The sequence below is a fragment of the Ranitomeya variabilis genome, chromosome 4 (assembly GCF_051348905.1).
Source record: "Ranitomeya variabilis isolate aRanVar5 chromosome 4, aRanVar5.hap1, whole genome shotgun sequence".
In the NCBI taxonomy this organism is placed as follows: domain Eukaryota; kingdom Metazoa; phylum Chordata; class Amphibia; order Anura; family Dendrobatidae; genus Ranitomeya; species Ranitomeya variabilis.
This window is the reverse complement of record NC_135235.1, coordinates 144,666,857-144,688,141: the sequence shown is the minus strand read 5'-3', so window position 1 is coordinate 144,688,141 and position 21,285 is coordinate 144,666,857.

Below are 21,285 nucleotides of genomic sequence, written 5' to 3'. Positions count from 1 at the left end.
ATGAACTAAACCTACCGCATCATCTAGAAGTAGCCAGGTAGCATGTCCTACTTTTTATCCCTATATGCCCAGCGCCGGCCGGAGAACTAAATAATGCTAGCAGAGGGAAATATAAGACCTGACTCACCTCTAGAGAAATGCCCAAAAAGGAGACAGAAGCCCCCCACATATATTGGCGGTGATATGAGATGAAACAACAAACGCAGCAGGAAAATAGTTTTAGCAAATTTGAGGTCCGCTTTCTAGATAGCAGAAGACAGAAAGCATACTTTCATGGTCAGTAGAAAACCCTAACAAAACACATCCAGAAATTACTTTAGGACTCTGGCATTAACTCATAATACCAGAGTGGCAATTCCTGATCAACAAGAGCTTTCCAGACACAGTAACGAAACTGCAGCTGTGAACTGGAACCAAAATACAAAAACAAAACATGGACGAATGTCCAACTTATCTAGTAGATGTCTGGGAGCAGGAACAAGCACAGAGAGGCTTCTGATAACATTGTTGACCGGCAAGCATCTAACAGAGAAGCCAGGTTATATAGCGACACCCAGATCTAATCAGAACAGGTGAACAGGGAAGATGATGTCACAAGTTCAATTCCACCAGTAGCCACCGGGGGAGCCCAGAATCCAAATTCACAACAGTTCACCCTCCTCGATCCTCGCTACCGGGACAACGTAGAAAGCCTCATCACACCGTTGAACCGGGAGCGAAAAATGCGGGAGTACCAAGACACACTGGTCAGTTCCATCATCTTCTCCATTCCAACTGAGAGAAGTGCTGCTAGTGCATTCCAAAGCAGCTCAGTGCGTCCAGGCAGTGGTGGAGGCTCTGCACAAAGAGGGAGCAGAAGCAGTGCCTCTGCCCAAGGCAAGACCAGTATGGCCGAACTGTGGCACAGTTTTCTGTGCCCACCACAAAAGTCTACACCATCACAGACGGCTCCAGTCAGCAGGAGGCAACGGTTCCGTCAGATGGTGACAGACTACATGTCTTGCCCTCTTGCTGTACTCCCAGACGGCTCTTCCCCTTTCAAGTTTTGGGTCTCAAAGCTGGATACATGGCCAGAGCTAAGCCAGTATGCATTGGAGGTGCTGTCTTGCCCTGCGGCCAGTGTATTATCGGAACGTGTCTTTAGTGCTGCAGGTGGTGTACTAACTGACCGTCGCATGCGACTATCCTCCGATAACGTTGACCGGCTTACTTTCCTGAAAATGAACAAGGCCTGGATCTCGCAGGAATTTGCCACTCCTCCTCCTGATTAAATAATTAGGTCACTGTATACGTTATCCAGGTCTCCTGTTGTGTTCATCTTTCTACCACCTGAACTTAAATTCCTGGGCTCCAACACCGCCAGTTGAGGCTCAGATGTGCCGTCTGCACAGTCAAAACATACGACCCAGTGTTATTGGGTTTCAGTAACGTCAGCTGATCCCCAGCTGTGTAGCCGGCAATGTGTCATGCGACCGCCACGCTGACACAACAACTGAAATGTAAGGGAATCTGTCCCCCCCCCCCCAAGGCGTTTGTTACTGAAAGAGCCACCTTGTGCAGCAGTAATGCTGCACAAGGAAAAAGGTAGCTATTTTGGTTTTGCTCCTTGCACACGCAAAACTTAACACTTATAAAATGTGTCCACTGATACCGTAAAACCGTCCCGGAGGTGGGACTTTCCTTCGTAATATGACGCAGCACAGCCGTCATTCCTACCCCCCCGGCGCCGCGCCCCGGCTCCTCAGCGTTGTTTGATTCCGTCCCGGAGCCTGCGCTGTTATGTTATCCCGTGGCCAGGCACACTTAGCGCTGCCCGTCTTCTGGCATCATTTGGTGTCAGGCTGGCTGCGCCTGTGCGGCCACGCTGGCCGAGAGCCCGCCTCGCAGTGTCTTCTGATTTAATCCCACTGGGGGCCTGGGATCTATGGACATGCGCAGTGCATATCTGAACCTCCACCTCTCACTCATCTCCCTATGGCTTCTTCAGACTGTTCGGTGTCAGCTGGTCCCTAATAGCATGCCACGGCCGTGACACCGCACAGTCTGAAAAAGAAGCCGTAGGGAGGGGAGTGAGAGGCGAGGATATGCACTGCGCATGGCCATGGATCCCAGGCCCCCAGTGGGATTACATCAGAAGACACTGCAAGGCGGGCTCTCGGCCAGCGCGGCCGCACAGGCGCAGCCAGCCTGACACCAAATGATGTCAGAAGATGGGCAGCGCTAAGTGTGCCTGGCCACGGGATAACATAACAGCGCAGGCTCCGGGACGGAATCAAACAACGCTGAGGAGCCGGGGCGCGGCGCCGGGGGGGTAGGAATGACGGCTGTGCTGCGTCATATTACGAAGGAAAGTCCCACCTCCGGGACGGTTTCACGGCTTCAGGGGACACATTTTAAAAGTGTTTAGTTCTGTGTTTGCAAGGAGCATGATGAAAAGAGCCACCTTTTCCTTTTGCATCTTTTGTGCTGCACAAGCTGGCTCTTTCAGCTACAAACGCCTTGGGGGGGGGTTAAAGGTTCCCTTTCGACTTTCTCAGGCTTCGGCCTACATTGTGTTCCTCTGCTTTTCCACCTGCCCCTGGGCTCCAACACCGCTAGTTGCCGTCCAGAAGTGCTGTACGCACAGTCAACAGTCGCTCCTCTGTTATTGGGGTTCAGTAACGTCAGCTGTTCCCCTGCTGTGTGTGTGGCAATCCCTCCTACCTCCTCCAACCTCCTCCAACCTCCTCCTCCTCCACCTGTCCCTGGGCTCCAACACCGCCAGTTGCCGTCCAGAAGTGCTGTACGCACAGTCAACAGTCCCTCCTCTGTTATTGGGGTTCAGTAACGTCAGCTGTTCCCCTGCTGTGTGTGTGGCAATCCCTCCTACCTCCTCCAACCTCCTCCAACCTCCTCCTCCTCCACCTGTCCCTGGGCTCCAACACCGCCAGTTGCCGTCCAGAAGTGCTGTACGCACAGTCAACAGTCCCTCCTCTGTTATTGGGGTTCAGTAACGTCAGCTGTTCCCCTGCTGTGTGTGTGGCAATCCCTCCTACCTCCTCCAACCTCCTCCAACCTCCTCCTCCTCCACCTGTCCCTGGGCTCCAACACCGCCAGTTGCCGTCCAGAAGTGCTGTACGCACAGTCAACAGTCCCTCCTCTGTTATTGGGGTTCAGTAACGTCAGCTGTTCCCCTGCTGTGTGTGTGGCAATCCCTCCTACCTCCTCCAACCTCCTCCAACCTCCTCCTCCTCCACCTGTCCCTGGGCTCCAACACCGCCAGTTGCCGTCCAGAAGTGCTGTACGCACAGTCAACAGTCCCTCCTCTGTTATTGGGGTTCAGTAACATCAGCTGTTCCCCTGCTGTGTGTGTGGCAATCCCTCCTACCTCCTCCAACCTCCTCCAACCTCCTCCTCCTCCACCTGTCCCTGGGCTCCAACACCGCCAGTTGCCGTCCAGAAGTGCTGTACGCACAGTCAACAGTCCCTCCTCTGTTATTGGGGTTCAGTAACGTCAGCTGTTCCCCTGCTGTGTGTGTGGCAATCCCTCCTACCTCCTCCAACCTCCTCCAACCTCCTCCTCCTCCACCTGTCCCTGGGCTCCAACACCGCCAGTTGCCGTCCAGAAGTGCTGTACGCACAGTCAACAGTCCCTCCTCTGTTATTGGGGTTCAGTAACGTCAGCTGTTCCCCTGCTGTGTGTGTGGCAATCCCTCCTACCTCCTCCAACCTCCTCCAACCTCCTCCTCCTCCACCTGTCCCTGGGCTCCAACACCGCCAGTTGCCGTCCAGAAGTGCTGTACGCACAGTCAACAGTCCCTCCTCTGTTATTGGGGTTCAGTAACGTCAGCTGTTCCCCTGCTGTGTGTGTGGCAATCCCTCCTACCTCCTCAAACCTCCTCCAACCTCCTCCTCCTCCACCTGTCCCTGGGCTCCAACACCGCCAGTTGCCGTCCAGAAGTGCTGTACGCACAGTCAACAGTCCCTCCTCTATTATTGGGGTTCAGTAACGTCAGCTGTTCCCCTGCTGTGTGTGTGGCAATCCCTCCTACCTCCTCCAACCTCCTCCAACCTCCTCCTCCTCCACCTGTCCCTGGGCTCCAACACCGCCAGTTGCCGTCCAGAAGTGCTGTACGCACAGTCAACAGTCCCTCCTCTGTTATTGGGGTTCAGTAACGTCAGCTGTTCCCCTGCTGTGTGTGTGGCAATCCCTCCTACCTCCTCCAACCTCCTCCTCCTCCACCTGTCCCTGGGCTCCAACACCGCCAGTTGCCGTCCAGAAGTGCTGTACGCACAGTCAACAGTCCCTCCTCTGTTATTGGGGTTCAGTAACGTCAGCTGTTCCCCTGCTGTGTGTGTGGCAATCCCTCCTACCTCCTCCAACCTCCTCCAACCTCCTCCTCCTCCACCTGTCCCTGGGCTCCAACACCGCCAGTTGCCGTCCAGAAGTGCTGTACGCACAGTCAACAGTCCCTCCTCTGTTATTGGGGTTCAGTAACGTCAGCTGTTCCCCTGCTGTGTGTGTGGCAATCCCTCCTACCTCCTCCAACCTCCTCCAACCTCCTCCTCCTCCACCTGTCCCTGGGCTCCAACACCGCCAGTTGCCGTCCAGAAGTGCTGTACGCACAGTCAACAGTCCCTCCTCTGTTATTGGGGTTCAGTAACGTCAGCTGTTCCCCTGCTGTGTGTGTGGCAATCCCTCCTACCTCCTCCAACCTCCTCCTCCTCCACCTGTCCCTGGGCTCCAACACCGCCAGTTGCCGTCCAGAAGTGCTGTACGCACAGTCAACAGTCCCTCCTCTGTTATTGGGGTTCAGTAACGTCAGCTGTTCCCCTGCTGTGTGTGTGGCAATCCCTCCTACCTCCTCCAACCTCCTCCAACCTCCTCCTCCTCCACCTGTCCCTGGGCTCCAACACCGCCAGTTGCCGTCCAGAAGTGCTGTACGCACAGTCAACAGTCCCTCCTCTGTTATTGGGGTTCAGTAACGTCAGCTGTTCCCCTGCTGTGTGTGTGGCAATCCCTCCTACCTCCTCCAACCTCCTCCTCCTCCACCTGTCCCTGGGCTCCAACACCGCCAGTTGCCGTCCAGAAGTGCTGTACGCACAGTCAACAGTCCCTCCTCTGTTATTGGGGTTCAGTAACGTCAGCTGTTCCCCTGCTGTGTGTGTGGCAATCCCTCCTACCTCCTCCAACCTCCTCCAACCTCCTCCTCCTCCACCTGTCCCTGGGCTCCAACACCGCCAGTTGCCGTCCAGAAGTGCTGTACGCACAGTCAACAGTCCCTCCTCTGTTATTGGGGTTCAGTAACGTCAGCTGTTCCCCTGCTGTGTGTGTGGCAATCCCTCCTACCTCCTCCAACCTCCTCCTCCTCCACCTGTCCCTGGGCTCCAACACCGCCAGTTGCCGTCCAGAAGTGCTGTACGCACAGTCAACAGTCCCTCCTCTGTTATTGGGGTTCAGTAACGTCAGCTGTTCCCCTGCTGTGTGTGTGGCAATCCCTCCAACCTCCTCCAACCTCCTCCTCCTCCACCTGTCCCTGGGCTCCAACACCGCTAGTTGCCGTCCAGAAGTGCTGTACGCACAGAGCCAAACACCTCGCCAATGTGTTAGTGGGGTTCAGCACCGCCAGCTGTTCCCCTGCTGTGTATACGGCAACGTGTACTGCGACCGCCACGCAGGCACAACAAGTTAAATGTAAGGGAACCTGACCCCCCCCCCCCCAGGTGTTTGTTACTGAAGGAGCCACCTTGTGCAGCAGTAATGATGCAAAGGGAAAAAGTGCCTCTTTTCGTGATGCTCCTTGCACATGCTGAACCAAACACTTATGAAATGTGTCCCCACACAGCGTTAAACCGTCCGGTAGGTGGAACTTTCCTTTGTCGTGTGACGCAGCACAGCCATCATTTTTACCCCCTTGGCGCCGTGCGCCCCCTCCTCAGCGTTGTTTGAATCTGTCCCGGAGCCTGCGCTGTTAGGTTACCCCTTGGCCAATGCACACATGTTGCGCTGCCCGTCTTCTGACCTCATTTGGTGTCAGGCTGGCTGCGCCTGTGCGGGTGCGCTGGCCGAGATCCCGCCTCGCAGTGTCGTCTAATGTAATCCCACCGCGGGCCTGTGATCCGTGCCCGTGCGCAGTGCATATCCTCTCCTCTCACTCCCCTCCCTACGGCTTCTTCAGACTGTGCGATGTCAGCTGGTCCCTAATAGCATGCCACGGCCGTGACACCGCACAGTCTGAAAAAGCCGTAGGGAGGGGAGTGAGAGGAGAGGATATGCACTGTGCACGGGCACGGATCACAGGCCCGCGGTGGGATTACATTAGACGACACTGCGAGGCGGGATCTCGGCCAGCGCACCCGCACAGGCGCAGCCAGCCTGACACCAAATGAGGTCAGAAGACGGGCAGCGCAACATGTGTGCATGGCCAAGGGCTAACCTAACAGCGCAGGCTCCGGGACAGATTCAAACAACGCTGAGGAGGCGGCACACGGCGCCAAGGGGGTAAAAATGATGGCTGTGCTGCGTCACACGACAAAGGAAAGTTCCACCTACCGGACGGTTTAACGCTGTGAGGAGACACATTTCATAAATGTTAGGTTCCGCATGTACAAGGACCATAATTAAAAAAGCTAAGTTTACCTTTTCCAGCATTAGTGCTGTACACAATGGCTCTTTCAGCTACAAACGCCTGGGGGGGGGGGGGGTTAAAGGTTTCCTTTCAACTTGCTCGAGTGCAGGCTTCGGCCTACACTCCGCTCCCCCTGCTCCTCCTGCTGACCCTGGGCTCTAACACCGCCAGTTTTTGCCCAGATGTGCTAGCTGCACAGAGAAAAACACCAGCCAATGTGTCAGTGGGGTTCAGCACCGCCAGCTGTTCCCCTGCTGTGTAGCCGGCAACGTGTCCTGCGACCGCCACGCAGACACAAGAACTGAAATTGAAGGGAACCTGTCCCCCCTCCCCCAGGTGTTTCTATGTTTTACAGCTACCTTGAACAGCAGCAATGCTGCATGTGTTCAAGGTGGCTCAGAAACTTATTCTCCTTGCCCATGTTGAAGTGAACACGTCTAAAATGTGTCCTCTGTGACCATTAAAACGTCCCTCAGGTGTGATTTGACTTTGTATTGACACACGCAACAAGCTCCTTGGTAACGCTGCCCGTCTTCTGGCATCATTGTTTGGCTGGCTGCGCCTCTGCGGCCGCCCTGACCCACACAACAGCCCTCGTTGTCTTATTTAATGGGACTGCGAGGGTGTGATTGATGGGCAGGATCAGTGCATCAGTTCGCCTGTCCCTCCTCTCCTTCCGCCTTCTTCGGACTGTGCGGCTTCATGGCCGTGGCATGCGATAAGGGATCAGATGACGCCGCACAGTCTGAAGCGGGTGTAAGGACCCGAGTGTGAGAGGCGAACATATGTGCTGCGCCAGGCCCTGAATCCCAGCCCCGCAGTGTTTTAACAATGTTAAGACACTGCGGGGCTGGGATTCATGGGCATCGCGAACCGCACCGGCCGACATTACATGATGCCAGGAGATGGGCAGCGCTAACGGCGCTAGGCCAGGGGATAACACGACAGCGCAGACTCCTGTACAGCAAATAACAACGCTCGGGAGGCTGCACCCAGCACCAAGGTGGGATTCTTGACACCTGTGCTGCGTCTCATTACAAAGGGAACTCTCGCCTCCATTACACAGTTTGACTGTATAAAGGGCTAAATGTTATACGTGTTCCATTCAGCGTGTGCAAGGAGAAAAATTACAAGAGCAACCTTTGACTTGTGCAGCACTGCTGCTGCATAAGCTGTGGCTCTTCTACTTTGTAACCCCTGAGGGGGGGTTAAAGGTGACTTTTGAAATCGGTTCAATTAGGCTTCGGCCTACACTCTGCTCCACCTGCAGAGCCCGGGCTCCAACAACGCTAGTTGCTGTCCGGAAGTGCTGGCTGCACAGAGCCAAACACCTCGCCAATGTGTCAGTGGGGTCCAGCACCGCCAGCTGTTCCCCTGCTGTGTAGCCGGCAACGTGTCCTGCAAAAGCCACGCAGACACAACACACCCAAAGCTGCCGCCTGTGCAGGCTTCGGCCTACACTCCCCTCCCCCTGCTCCTCCTCCTCCTGCTCCTCCTCCTGCTGTCCCTGGGCTCTAACACACCGCCAGTTGGGGCCCTAGGAAGACAAGCTTGAATAGGTCCCCATCCGGGTTCCAGTACCGTCAGCTGGTTCTCGGCAGTGTCTTTTGCTCTTGTACCTTCTGCTCCCCATCCTGGTTCCAGTACCGTCAGCTGGTTCCGGGCAGAGCCTTTGGCTTAGGTGCCTCCCTCTGGGTATCCGAGTTCCACCAACGTCAGGTGGTCCTTGGTAGTGCTTTCAGGCACGGGTACCTCCTGCTTAGTAACCGGGTTCCAGTAACGTCAGCTGGTCCTCGGTAGTTCCATTGGCTCTTGGACCTTCGGCTACCCATCCGGGTTCCAGTACCGTCAGCTGGTTCTCGGCAGTGTCTTTTGCTCTTGTACCTTCTGCTCCCCATCCTGGTTCCAGTACCGTCAGCTGGTTCCGGGCAGAGCCTTTGGCTTAGGTGCCTCCCTCTGGGTATCCGAGTTCCACCAACGTCAGGTGGTCCTTGGTAGTGCTTTCAGGCACGGGTACCTCCTGCTTAGTAACCGGGTTCCAGTAACGTCAGCTGGTCCTCGGTAGTTCCATTGGCTCTTGGACCTTCGGGTAGCCATCCGAGTTCCAGTTCCATCAGCTGTTTCTCGGCATTTTCTCAGCATTCTTGTACCTTCTGCTACATTTCCAAGTTCAAGACCCGAAAGACGATGACCCGGAAGACCACCCCTAAGATGATGACGACACCAGAGACGACAACCACCGAGATGACGACGACCCTGGAGACGATGACCCTGAAGACGACCCCGATGACGACGACCCCGATGACGACGACCCCGATGACGACGACCCTGGAGATGACGACCCTGGAGATGACGACGACAACCTGGAAGACCGAGAAGCAGAAGAACAAGAGGCTGCAGAACAAAGAGCAGAAGAACATTAAGCATAAGACTAAATATCAGAGCAAAAGATATTATCTAAATTATAAGCAGAAGAAGACTAAGCAGTGTATGGGGGTGAGTCCGTTCCTCCTCGTGGTGCCCCTGGATAAAGCCTGATGCTGCAGGCCAAACTGAACGCGGACAAATGTAACTGTTTTGTGACAGGCAGAACGGAAGGTGTAATCTTCAAACTTTTATAGATAACAACTACGGGAATGCCTGTCACAAATAAGAATATGATGAAGAAGTTGAATATAAAAAAGATAATAGTTAAATAAAAAGAATATGAACAATGTAAAAAAAAAAATATATATATACGTAGAAAAGAAGAAGATGAATAAGGTGAAGAAGTTGATGTCACAGAAGCTGATGATGAGGATAATGAAGAAGAAAGTGTGGGAGAAGTAAAAAATAGGGTGAAGGGCGTGGAAGTAGTGAAACATCAATATCTGACAAAATAAATAAAAAATTAACATAGTCAAATTCTTTCTAACGCCGAACGTCATAAAAAAATTAAAAATACTGCTATTCTATTTGATTGGGATAAACCCCTGTGCCTTTAATGTCTCCGCCACCTCCCCCAATACATCCTACATTATTCTTAGTTGTTTTCCTTCATGTAGAATTAACCTACAAGGAAAGAAAGGGTTTATTTTAATTCCGATATTTTCATCCCATTGACTTGCATTGGGATCGGGTATCGGTATCGGATTGGATTCCGATACTGTGACGGTATCGGCCGATACTTTCCGATAGCGATACTTTCCGATATCGGAAAGTATCGCTCAACACTATCGGTGAATATTGTAAATTCGGCTATCATAATCAAACTGAACATTGAAATATTCACTCATCTCTAGTTATGTACCCCAAAATGTTACCAATAAAAACCTTAATTTGTGCTACACAAAACCATCCCCTACTTAGATCCACTAGATGTCACTGGAAATATAGGGGCACCCATGTTACTAATAGAAGAAAGACTCTGGAAAAGTGAAATGGCTCCCTCCCTCTCACATAAAATCTAAATAAAATAAAAGTGAAATCTGAGCTCCAAAATTCAAATGCACCCTCCTTCTCAGCCCCACTTTGCCTAACATGCAGTTAAGTGGCCACGTTTGTCATTATTGTATCAGGGAGAAGCCAATTGCCAATGTGGGTATGTATAGCCAGAAGAACAGGTCAGGCACAATGTATGGGGATGCTACAATATATTGAGCCCTAACTGTTTGGGGGAACAATATACGGGCATTAAACTTTCATATTTGAAATTTTTCAGACTAAAGCATGGCGTGAATTTTTCACTGAATTCACCTACAGCTGCAGTGACAATTTTGTGAGGTTCAATTTCTAGACTGGGGTCAATTTTAGGTTATTTCTACTGTTCTGGCACTTCAGGGGCACAGCAAATGTCACCCAAAAACTATTCAAGATAAATCTAAGCTCCAAAAGCCCCTATGTGTGGCCTAACAGTAGTTTCTGATGTCATATGGGGCATGACTGTGTTCAGTAGAGATTGGACAATAAATTATAAGATACAGTTTTATCTATTAACCCTTGTGTAGCTGACAAATTTGAAGAAAATACAAAAATAACATGCTAAAATCTTAAATTGCCACGTTCCAATGTTGTAAAATTCTTTGATGCAAAAGTGGGTTCAAAACACTAATTAATAAATAATTACACACTCAGATGACATATTTAACAGTGAAGTTTCCAATATGATTTCAACTGTGGAAGGGGGGGGGCTTCTGTCGCATGTTCAAACAATAGTGTTCAGCCGCATATCTGGTACTACCACGTTCAGTAAAATTGCATAACGAATTATGGGGTCCATTTTCTCCTATTACCAAAATTGGAAATTAAAAATTTGGTGCTACAACCATATTTTAGTAGAAAAATGTTTAGTTTTTGGCTTTCACATCTAAGTATACCCTTATATGAATTCCTTGAGGGATCTAGTGTTCAAAATGGGTCATGTGTGGGGGATTTCTGCTACTTTGGCATGTCAGTGGCTCTGCAAATGCAACATGGCACTCACAATCTATTCCAGATAAATTTATGCTCCAAAAATCAAATATTACTCTTTCCTTTCCTTGCCCTGCTTCTGCCCAAACAGCAGTTTTTACCACATATCATGTATCATCACTAGAAATAAGGGAACTTTTTCAGAAAATGTTAGCCAACTTCACATTTGGCACGAATGTAGCACATTCATATTCACGTTCGATTTTCCTAGCATTTTTACCCAAAAGTTGGCAAAATTTGGTCACAGTTCAGTAAATTATCACATTTCCACTAGTACTTTTGTTATTACTTTGGCTAGGATAGTGGTGCTGTATGATGTGCAAGGGGACAAGGTGACATGTTTAGTAAGGGGAGGAGGGGATCTTTTTTCCCTTAACTTTATGTGTGTTGATTCCGACAGGCAATCAGGGCTCAGAAATAACCCACAACATCATGACACAAGGTCTTCTGTGATTGGCTGCCGAAGTCACATGTCCCTGGCCATATAAAAAGCGGACATTTTATTTTGCTGGTGCCATTTTCTCAGTGTTACAGTGCTGAGAAGCTGCTCCTGATATTGCTGTAAGTAAACTTGTCAGTTAGCTAGATAGCATCCTTCTAGCATCTAACTAGATTGGCAGTACCAGAGGCTCCATTTCCTACTTCAAATTGCTTATCATAAGCTTATCATTGCTTGTCATAAAACTGTGTTTCAGAGACAAATCAGAAGGCCAGAATTCCACTTAAAAATTGTTAGACCTAATAATGGGGTGCAGCCACGAGGCTCAGCTAAATAATGCAAATCGTTTGTGATAAAACTGTGTTTCAGTGTGAAATCAGAAGGCCAGATTTCCACTTAAAAATGGTCAGGCCTAATATTGGAGTGCATCCTTTCGCAAATTAGCTAATTCAAATTGTTTCTCATAAAACTGTGTTTCATTGACAAATCAGAAGGCCAGATTAACCAACAGGCCAGACCGCATATCAAATATAAGGGTTGGGGTTCACTTGGGGAATAGTGATCACAAAATAATAAGTTTTCAGGTCTCCTTTAATAAGATGTGTAGTAGAGGGGTGACAAGGACACTAAACTTCAGGAGGGCAAATTTCCAACGGATGAGAGAGGATCTTGGTGCAATTAACTGGAACTATATCCTGAGACATAAAAGTACACAAAGAAAATGGGAGACGTTTATTAGCATCCTGGATAGGACCTGTGCACAGTATATACCGTATGGGAATAAACATACTAGAAATAGGAGGAAACCAATATGGCTAAATAGAGCTGTAAGGGGCGCAATAAGTGACAAAAAGAAAGCATTTAGAGAATTAAAGGAAGTAGGTAGTGATGAGGCATTAAATAAATATAGAAAATTAAATAAATTCTGTAAAAAGCAAATCAAGGTAGCAAAGATTGAGACAGAGAGACTCATTGCCAGAGAGAGCAAAAATAACCCCAAAATATTCTTTAACTACATAAATAGTAAGAAACTAAAAAATGATAGTGTTGGCCCCCTTAAAAATAGTCTGGGTGAAATGGTGGATGAGGATGAGGAAAAAGCCAATATGCTAAATGACTTTTTTTCATCAGTATTTACAAAAGAAAATCCCATGGCAGCCAATATGACTAGTGATAAAAATTCCCAATTAAATGTTACCTGCTTAACCCAGCAGGAAGTACAGCGGCGTCTAAAAATCACAAAAATTGACAAATCTCCGGGCCCGGATGGGATACACCCCCGAGTACTGCAGGAACTAAGTACAGTCATTGATAGACCGTTATTTTTAATCTTTAAAGAGTCCATAATAACAGGGTCTGTACCACAGGACTGGCGTATAGCAAATGTGGTGCCAATATTTAAAAAGGGGACAAAAACTGAACTCGGAAATTATAAGCCAGTAAGCTTAACCTCTACTGTGGGTAAAATCCTGGAGGGCATTCTAAGGGATGCTATACTGGAGTATCAGAAGAGGAATAACCTCATGACCCAGTATCAGCATGGGTTTACAAGGGACCGTTCATGTCAGACTAATTTGATCAGCTTCTATGAAGAGGTAAGTTCCGGACTGGACCAAGGGAGCCCAGTGGATGTAGTGTATATGGACATTTCAAAAGCTTTTGATACGGTGCCACACAAAAGGTTGATACATAAAATGAGAATAATGGGGATAGGGGAAAATATGTGCAAGTGGGTTGAGAGCTGGCTCAGGGATAGGAAACAAAGGGTGGTTATTAATGGAGCACACTCGGACTGGGTCGCGGTTAGTAGTGGGGTACCACAGGGGTCAGTATTGGGCCCTCTTCTTTTTAACATATTTATTAATAACCTTGTAGGGGGCTTTCAGAGTAGAATTTCAATATTTGCAGATGACACTAAACTCTGCAGGGTAATCAATACAGAGGAGGACAATTTTATATTGCAGGATGATTTATGTAAACTAGAAGCTTGGGCTGATAAATGGCAAATGAGTTTTAATGGGGATAAATGTAAGGTCATGCAATTGGGTAGAAGTAATAAGATGTATAACTATGTGCTTAATTCTAAAACTCTGGGTAAAACTGTCAATGAAAAGGACCTGGATGTATGGGTGGATGACAAACTCATATTCAGTGGCCAGTGTCAGGCAGCTGCTACAAAGGCAAATAAAATAATGGGATGCATTAAAAGAGGCATAGATGCTCATGAGGAGAACATAATTTTACCTCTATACAAGTCACTAGTGCGACCACACTTAGAATACTGTGCACAGTTCTGGTCTCCGGTGTACAAGAAAGACATAGCTGAACTAGAGCGGGTGCAGAGAAGAGCGACCAAGGTTATTAGAGGACTGGGGGGTCTGCAATACCAAGATAGGTTATTACACTTGGGGCTATTTAGTTTGGAAAAACGAAGGCTAAGGGGTGATCTTATGTTAATGTATAAATATATGAGGGGACAGTACAAAGACCTTTCTGATGATCTTTTTAATCATAGACCGGTGACAGGGACAAGGGGGCATCCTCTAAGTCTGGAGGAAAAAAGGTTTAAGCATAATAACAGACGCAGATTCTTTACTGTAAGAGCAGTGAGACTATGGAACTCTCTGCCGTATGATGTTGTAATGAGTAGGGTTGAGCGAAACGGGTCGGCCATTTTCAGAAGTCGCCGACTTTTGGCAAAGTCGGGTTTCATGAAACCCGACCCGACCCCTGTGTGGGGTCGGCCATGAGGTCGGCGATCTTCTGAATCTGGTATCGGAATTCCGATACCAAGTTCCGATATGTTTGTGATATCGGAAATCGGTATCGGAATCCACATATAAGTGTAAAATAAAGAATTAAAATAAAAAATATTGATATACTCACCTCTCCGACGCAGCCTGGACATCGCCGCTGGTAACCGGCATCTTCCGTTCTTAAGAATGGTGCTTGAAAGACCTTTCGATGACGTCACGGCTTGTGATTGGTCGCGGCCTCCCACGTGACCGCTCAGCGACCAATCACAAAGCCGTGACGTAATTTTCAGGTCCTAAATTCCTCATTCTAGGAATTTAGGACATGAGAATTACGTCACGGCTTTTGATTGGTCGCTGAGCGGTCACGTGGGCCGCCGCGACCAATCACAAGCCGTGACGTCATCGAAAGGTCCTTCATGCGCTCATTCTTAAGAAGGAAGGCTGCCGGAAAAAAGCAGGGCGCGTCCGAGGGTGAGTATATACCTAATAGGAATATACTCACCCTCGGCTTCTTTCCGGCAGCCTTCCTTCTTAAGAATGAGTGCATGAAGGACCTTTCGATGACGTCACGGCTTGTGATTGGTCGCGGCCGCCCACATGACCGCTCAGCGACCAATCAAAAGCCGTGACGTACTTCTCATGTCCTAAATTCCTAGAATGAGGAATTTAGGACCTGAAAATTACGTCACGGCTTTGTGATTGGTCGCTGAGCGGTCACGTGGGCCGCCGCGACCAATCACAAGCCGTGACGTCATCGAAAGGTCTTTCAAGCGCCATTCTTAGGAACGGAAGATGCCGGTTACCAGCGACGATGTCCAGGCTGCATCGGAGAGGTGAGTATATCAATATTTTTATTCTAATTCTTTATTTTACACTTAAATATGGATCCCAGGGCTTGAAGGAGAGTTTCCTCTCCTTCAGACCCTGGGAACCATAGTATCCCATTGCACTGCATTGGGTCTCGTGTTTCGGCTGACCCCGACCCCGACTTTTTTATAGGATCGTCCGATTTCACTCAACCCGACTTTTGAGAAAGTCGGGTTTCGTGAAACTCGACCCGATCCTATAAAAATAAAAGTCGCTCAACCCTAGTAATGAGTGATTCATTACTTAAATTTAAGAGGGGACTGGATGCCTTTCTGGAAAAGTATAATGTTACAGGGTATATACACTAGATTCCTTGATAAGGCGTTGATCCAGGGAACTAGTCTGATTGCCGTATGTGGGGTCGGGAAGGAATTTTTGTCCCCATGGTGGAGCTTACTCTTACCACATGGGTTTTTTTTGCCTTCCCCTGGATCAACATGTTAGGGCATGTTAGGTTAGGCTATGGGTTGAACTAGATGGACTTAAAGTCTTCCTTCAACCTTAATAACTATGTAACTATGTAAGATTTCACTTTAAATTGACAGGCCTAATATTTGGGTGCAGCTATGAGGCCCAATTAGCTAATTCATATTGTTTGTGATAAAACTTTGTTTCAGAGAGAAATCAGAAGGCCAGATTTCCACTTAAAAATTGTTAGGCCTAATATTGGAGTGCAGTCACGAGGCCTAATTAACTAATCTAAATTGTTTGTGATAAAACTGTGTAGCAGTGAGGAATAAAAAGGCCACATTACCTAATCAAAATCGTTTGGGCTAATACTATGGTGCAGGCACAAGAACTCATATGATAATCCAAATCATTTGGGATAATTGTCAGGTGCAGGCACCAGACCTTATTTCATAATCCAAAACGTTTGATATAATAGTCTGGTGCAGGCACCAGGCCTCATTTCATAATCAAAATTATGTGGGATAATAGTCTGGTGCAGGCACCACATCTCATTTTATAATCAAATCATTTGAGATGCTTGCCTAGTGCAGACACCAGACCTCATTTCATAATCAAAATCTTTTGTGCTAATTCTGTGTTTCCATCACCAGCCCACATTTCATAATATAAATCATTTGTACTAATTATGTGCTGCAGGCACCAGGCCTCATTTCATAATCCAAATCATTTGGGATATGAGTCTGGTGCAGTCACCAGGACTAATTTCATAATTCAAATATTTTGGGATACTAGTCTAATGCAGGAACCAGACATAATTTGTAATTTATTTTTTTTTGGTACTAGTCTAGTGCAGACACAAGACCTAATTTCATAATCAAAATCATTTTGCATTCTAGTCTAGTGCAGACACCAAGCCTCATTTCATAATCCAAATAATTTGGCATAATAGTCTGGAGCAGGCACCATACCTCATTTCATAATCCATTTCTTTTGGAAAACTAGTCTGGTGCAGGCACCAGACCTCATTTCATATTCCAAATATTTGGGGATAGTAGTCTGGTGCAGGCACCATACCTCATTTCATAATCCAATTATTTAGGGATAGTAGTCTTGTGCAGGCAGCATACCTCATTTCATAAACAAAATTGTTTGGTATAATAGTCTGGTGCAGACACCAAGCCTCATTTCATAATCCAAATCATTTGGGATAATTGTCAGGTGCAGGCACCAGACCTTATTTCATAATCCAAAACGTTTGGTATAATAGTCTGGTGCAGGCACCAGGCCTCATTTCATAATCAAAATTATGTGGGATAATAGTCTGGTGCAGGCACCAGACCTCATTTCGTAATCTAAATAGTTTGGGATCATAGTCTGGTGCAGGCATCAGACCTCATTTCATAATCAAAATCTTTTGTGCTAAATACTGATAAATACTGATTAATAATTTAGTCACATGTAACTGAGAGCTCTGGGCCTAGGGTTGTGAAGCAGCAGGCTAAAAGAAGTGAAGGGTCCATGAGTGAGTGTGTGAAAGCAAGTGAAAGCAACATGAGTGTGAAAAAGCAAGGTCATGGTGGAAGTGGGAAGAGGTTTGGTGTTCGACATGTACGTGGGTTAGGTGTTAATGAAAAATTAATTAAACAAACACCATCTCGTCCTATCCAAAGACCACTGACAACATCTGTAACTGGACAGGCTACTCGCCTCCCTTTCTTTGGAAGCTGCACAGTGGTAGATATGGCTCAAAAAGAGTATGTGGTCTAGTGGATGTCAAGCGCTGCATCAAATGGCCTCTTCCTCCACCTTAACATCACACACAGTAAAATCCTTAGAGGTGGCACTCCAATCACCCATGTTTCCTCCTGGGTCAAACATTTCCAAATGCCCAACTGACTGTGGGGAGTCACAGTTGGTCCATTCTGAAGAGCTGTTCACAGATTCTATTCCATGGGTATCAGAGGTCTGCTGCCAAGAAACACGGAATCCAGAGCAGGAAAGCGTCTGTAGCGATGCCCAAAATGTTTTCATGTTGGATCGGGGGCCTGGCAAAGTAGGGTCCAAGCAGAATCCAGACCCTCGCCACGAGACGCTAACCATCAATGGTGGAGGTGATCCTGATGACTCAGATACCAGAGGCAAACACAGAATGTACTGTGATGTTAAGGCAGGAAGAGGAGGATGGTGACGCTCAAGTTGAGGAGTGCAAGAACAGAGATGATTATAATGAATGATGAGGTTGTAGATCCCAGCAGACAAGATGGAGGAGGAAGACGAGGAGGTTATGCTGCAGCTTTACACACAGACACAAAGTGATGCAACAATGACAAGCACTGCATTCTCAGCCCTAACGCTGGCTATTGCCCGCATTGGTTGCGAGTGTGCGGTTCACAGAGGAGGCAAGGGTTGTTTAGCCTGGGCCTTTTTTGAGACTGCAAAGAATGAACCAACACACGTTATCTGCCAAATTTGCAAAAAAGCTCAAAGGCAAAAGTTGCAATAATTTGACTACTGCCTGCATGAACCAAAAAATGCAAAATCAACATGCCTTAGTGTTGGAAACTTATAAGAAAAACCTGGCACTCAACTTGCATGAAGATGCTTTTTAATAGTTCCAAGCGGAGATACAACTGTACAAACTGTATCTTGTAACTTGGAACTATTTTTCTTATACAGTGGGGCAAAAAAGTATTTAGTCAGTCAGCAATAGTGCAAGTTCCACCACTTAAAAAGATGAGAGGCGTCTGTAATTTACATCATAGGTAGACCTCAACTATGGGAGACAAACTGAGAAAAAAAAATCCAGAAAATCACATTGTCTGTTTTTTTAGCATTTTATTTGCATATTATGGTGGAAAATAAGTATTTGGTCAGAAACAAAATTTCATCTCAATACTTTGTAATATATCCTTTGTTGGCAATGACAGAGGTCAAACGTTTTCTGTAAGTGTTCACAAGGTTGCCACACACTGTTGTTGATATGTTGGCCCATTCCTCCATGCAGATCTCCTCTAGAGCAGTGATGTTTTTGGCTTTTCGCTTGGCAACACAGACTTTCAACTCCCTCCAAAAGTTTTCTATAGGGTTGAGATCTGGAGACTGGCTAGGCCACTCCAGGACCTTGAAATTCTTCTTACAAAGCCACTTCTTCGTTGCCCTGGCGGTGTGCTTTGGATCATTGTCATGTTGAAAGACCCAGCCACGTTTCATCTTCAATGCCCTTGCTGATGGAAGGAGGTTTGCACTCAAAATCTCATGATACATGGCCCCATTCATTCTTTTATGTACCCGGATCAGTCGTCCTGGCCCCTTTGCAGAGAAACAGCCCCAAAGCATGATGTTTCCACCACCATGCTTTACAGTAGGTATGGTGTTTGATGGATGCAACTCAGTATTCTTTTTCCTCCAAACACGACAAGTTGTGTTTCTACCAAACAGTTCCAGTTTGGTTTCATCAGACCATAGGACATTCTCCCAAAACTCCTCTGGATCATCCAAATGCTCTCTAGCAAACTTCAGACGGGCCCGGACATGTACTGGCTTAAGCAGTGGGACACGTCTGGCACTGCAGGATCTGAGTCCATGGTGGCGTAGTGTGTTACTTATGGTAGGCCTTGTTACATTGGTCCCAGCTCTCTGCAGTTCATTCACTAGGTCCCCCCGTGTGGTTCTGGGATTTTTGCTCACCGTTCTTGTGATCATTCTGACCCCAAGGGGTGGGATTTTTCGTGGAGCCCCAGATCGAGGGAGATTATCAGTGGTCTTGAATGTCTTCCATTTTCTAATTATTGCTCCCACTGTTGATTTCTTCACTCCAAGCTGGTTGGCTATTGCAGATTCAGTCTTCCCAGCCTGGTGCAGGGCTACAATTTTTTTTCTGGTGTCCTTTGACAGCTCTTTGGTCTTCACCATAGTGGAGTTTGGAGTCAGACTGTTTGAGGGTGTGCACAGGTGTCTTTTTATACTGATAACAAGTTTAAACAGGTGCCATTACTACAGGTAATGAGTGGAGGAAAGAGGAGACTCTTAAAGAAGAAGTTACAGGTCTGTGAGAGCCAGAAATCTTGATTGTTTGTTTCTGGCCAAATACTTATTTTCCACCATAATATGCAAATAAAATGATAAAAAAACAGACAATGTGATTTTCTGGATTTTTTTTTCTCAGTTTGTCTCCCATAGTTGAGGTCTACCTATGATGTAAATTACAGACGCCTCTCATCTTTTTAAGTGGTGGAACTTGCACTATTGCTGACCGACAAAATACTTTTTTGCCCCACTGTATGTATCACTATGGTTTTGGAACCTACCTGGGCACCATCCTATTGAGCAGTGCACACGTTTTTCATTTATATTTAGTGTTGGAAACTGACTGTGCTAAAATGTGGACTAGTGGGCCTCACCAACCATGGGTCATGCATATCAACTCCATCTGCTGCTTCTTCCTCCTTCTTCACCATGCCATGTCTTCTCACACAGGTTTCTGGCCTCTGAAACTCCTATTTACCCCCTACAGTTGGGGTGAGTGAGAGCCTGTCAGCTGTTAGGAAAATAGACATGGCTGCTGCTTTTGTGTCAAGTAGCACAACATATCTTTCTCAATCCACCATAACATCTCTGCCTACATCTCACTCACAGTCCAGCCGTTTGTCCTGTTTTCCATACTCCATCCTTTAACAGTGCAGCAGCCCACCCTCAGTCCCGCAGTTGTGGTCACGTAAAATAATGTTTCTTCCTACACATGCCAAAGCTAAGAGCTTGAGTTCCACCATCTCCTGGTGGATACAAACAGTTTCACAATGTTAATGGCCATTGCAGTCCCCCAGTACAAGTTGCCCAGTTGCCGTTACATCTCTAAGAAAGCTGTGCCTGCGCTACACCAGCATGTCACACACAACATCACCCTTTCCCTAAAAAAATCTATGTCTGCCAGGGAGCATTTCAGCAATGAAACCTGGACAACCAAACATGGGCAGGGGCATAACATCTCACTGCCTGGGCACTATGTGACTCTGATGGCTGTGTGGGCAGACGGTCAAGGGGCTGCTTCAAAAGTCTTTTAATCCCCAAGGATTGCAGGACAAACCTCTGTATTTAACATTTCCTCCACTGCTTCAGACTCCTTAACCTCCTTTAGGGCCTCCACCTGTGCCCTCAACCTCTCTTTTAATTAGACATGTATTCCAACAGTGCAGATAGATAGATTCTCCCACCTCCGTACTGCGCAGCCATGTCTCACCACTATCCCAGTGTTCAAGTGAATATACCTTGGAGATTGCAGTCACACAGGTCAAGAGTTGTGGTCAGCTATTCAGACCGAGTTTTAGCAAATGGCTGTATACACTGAACCTGGAGCGGTACGACACGGCACTCGTACTATCATGCAAGTTAGTTGCTCAAGTAGGGCATCAAGCCCAAAGCAATCCAAACAATAGAGAAACTGGGCACTCCAAAAGAACTTTAGAGTGGATAGATATTTATTCAATGTGCATCCATAGAGACAAAAGTTGAATGTTTTCGGTCCACATCCGAACCTCACCACGTGACTCTTGTCGCCCTTCATGTGCGCAGACACACTCAGGATTCCTCTTTGCATCCAGACTATTTTGAAAACTCTTTTGGAACCAGTATTGACAGGATATACGTATTTCCCAGTATACCAGTATAATTGTTCTGATGAAGGTCCAGATGTAGACCGAAAATGTTCAACTTTTGTCTCTATGGATGCACATTGAATAAATACCTATCAACGCTAAAG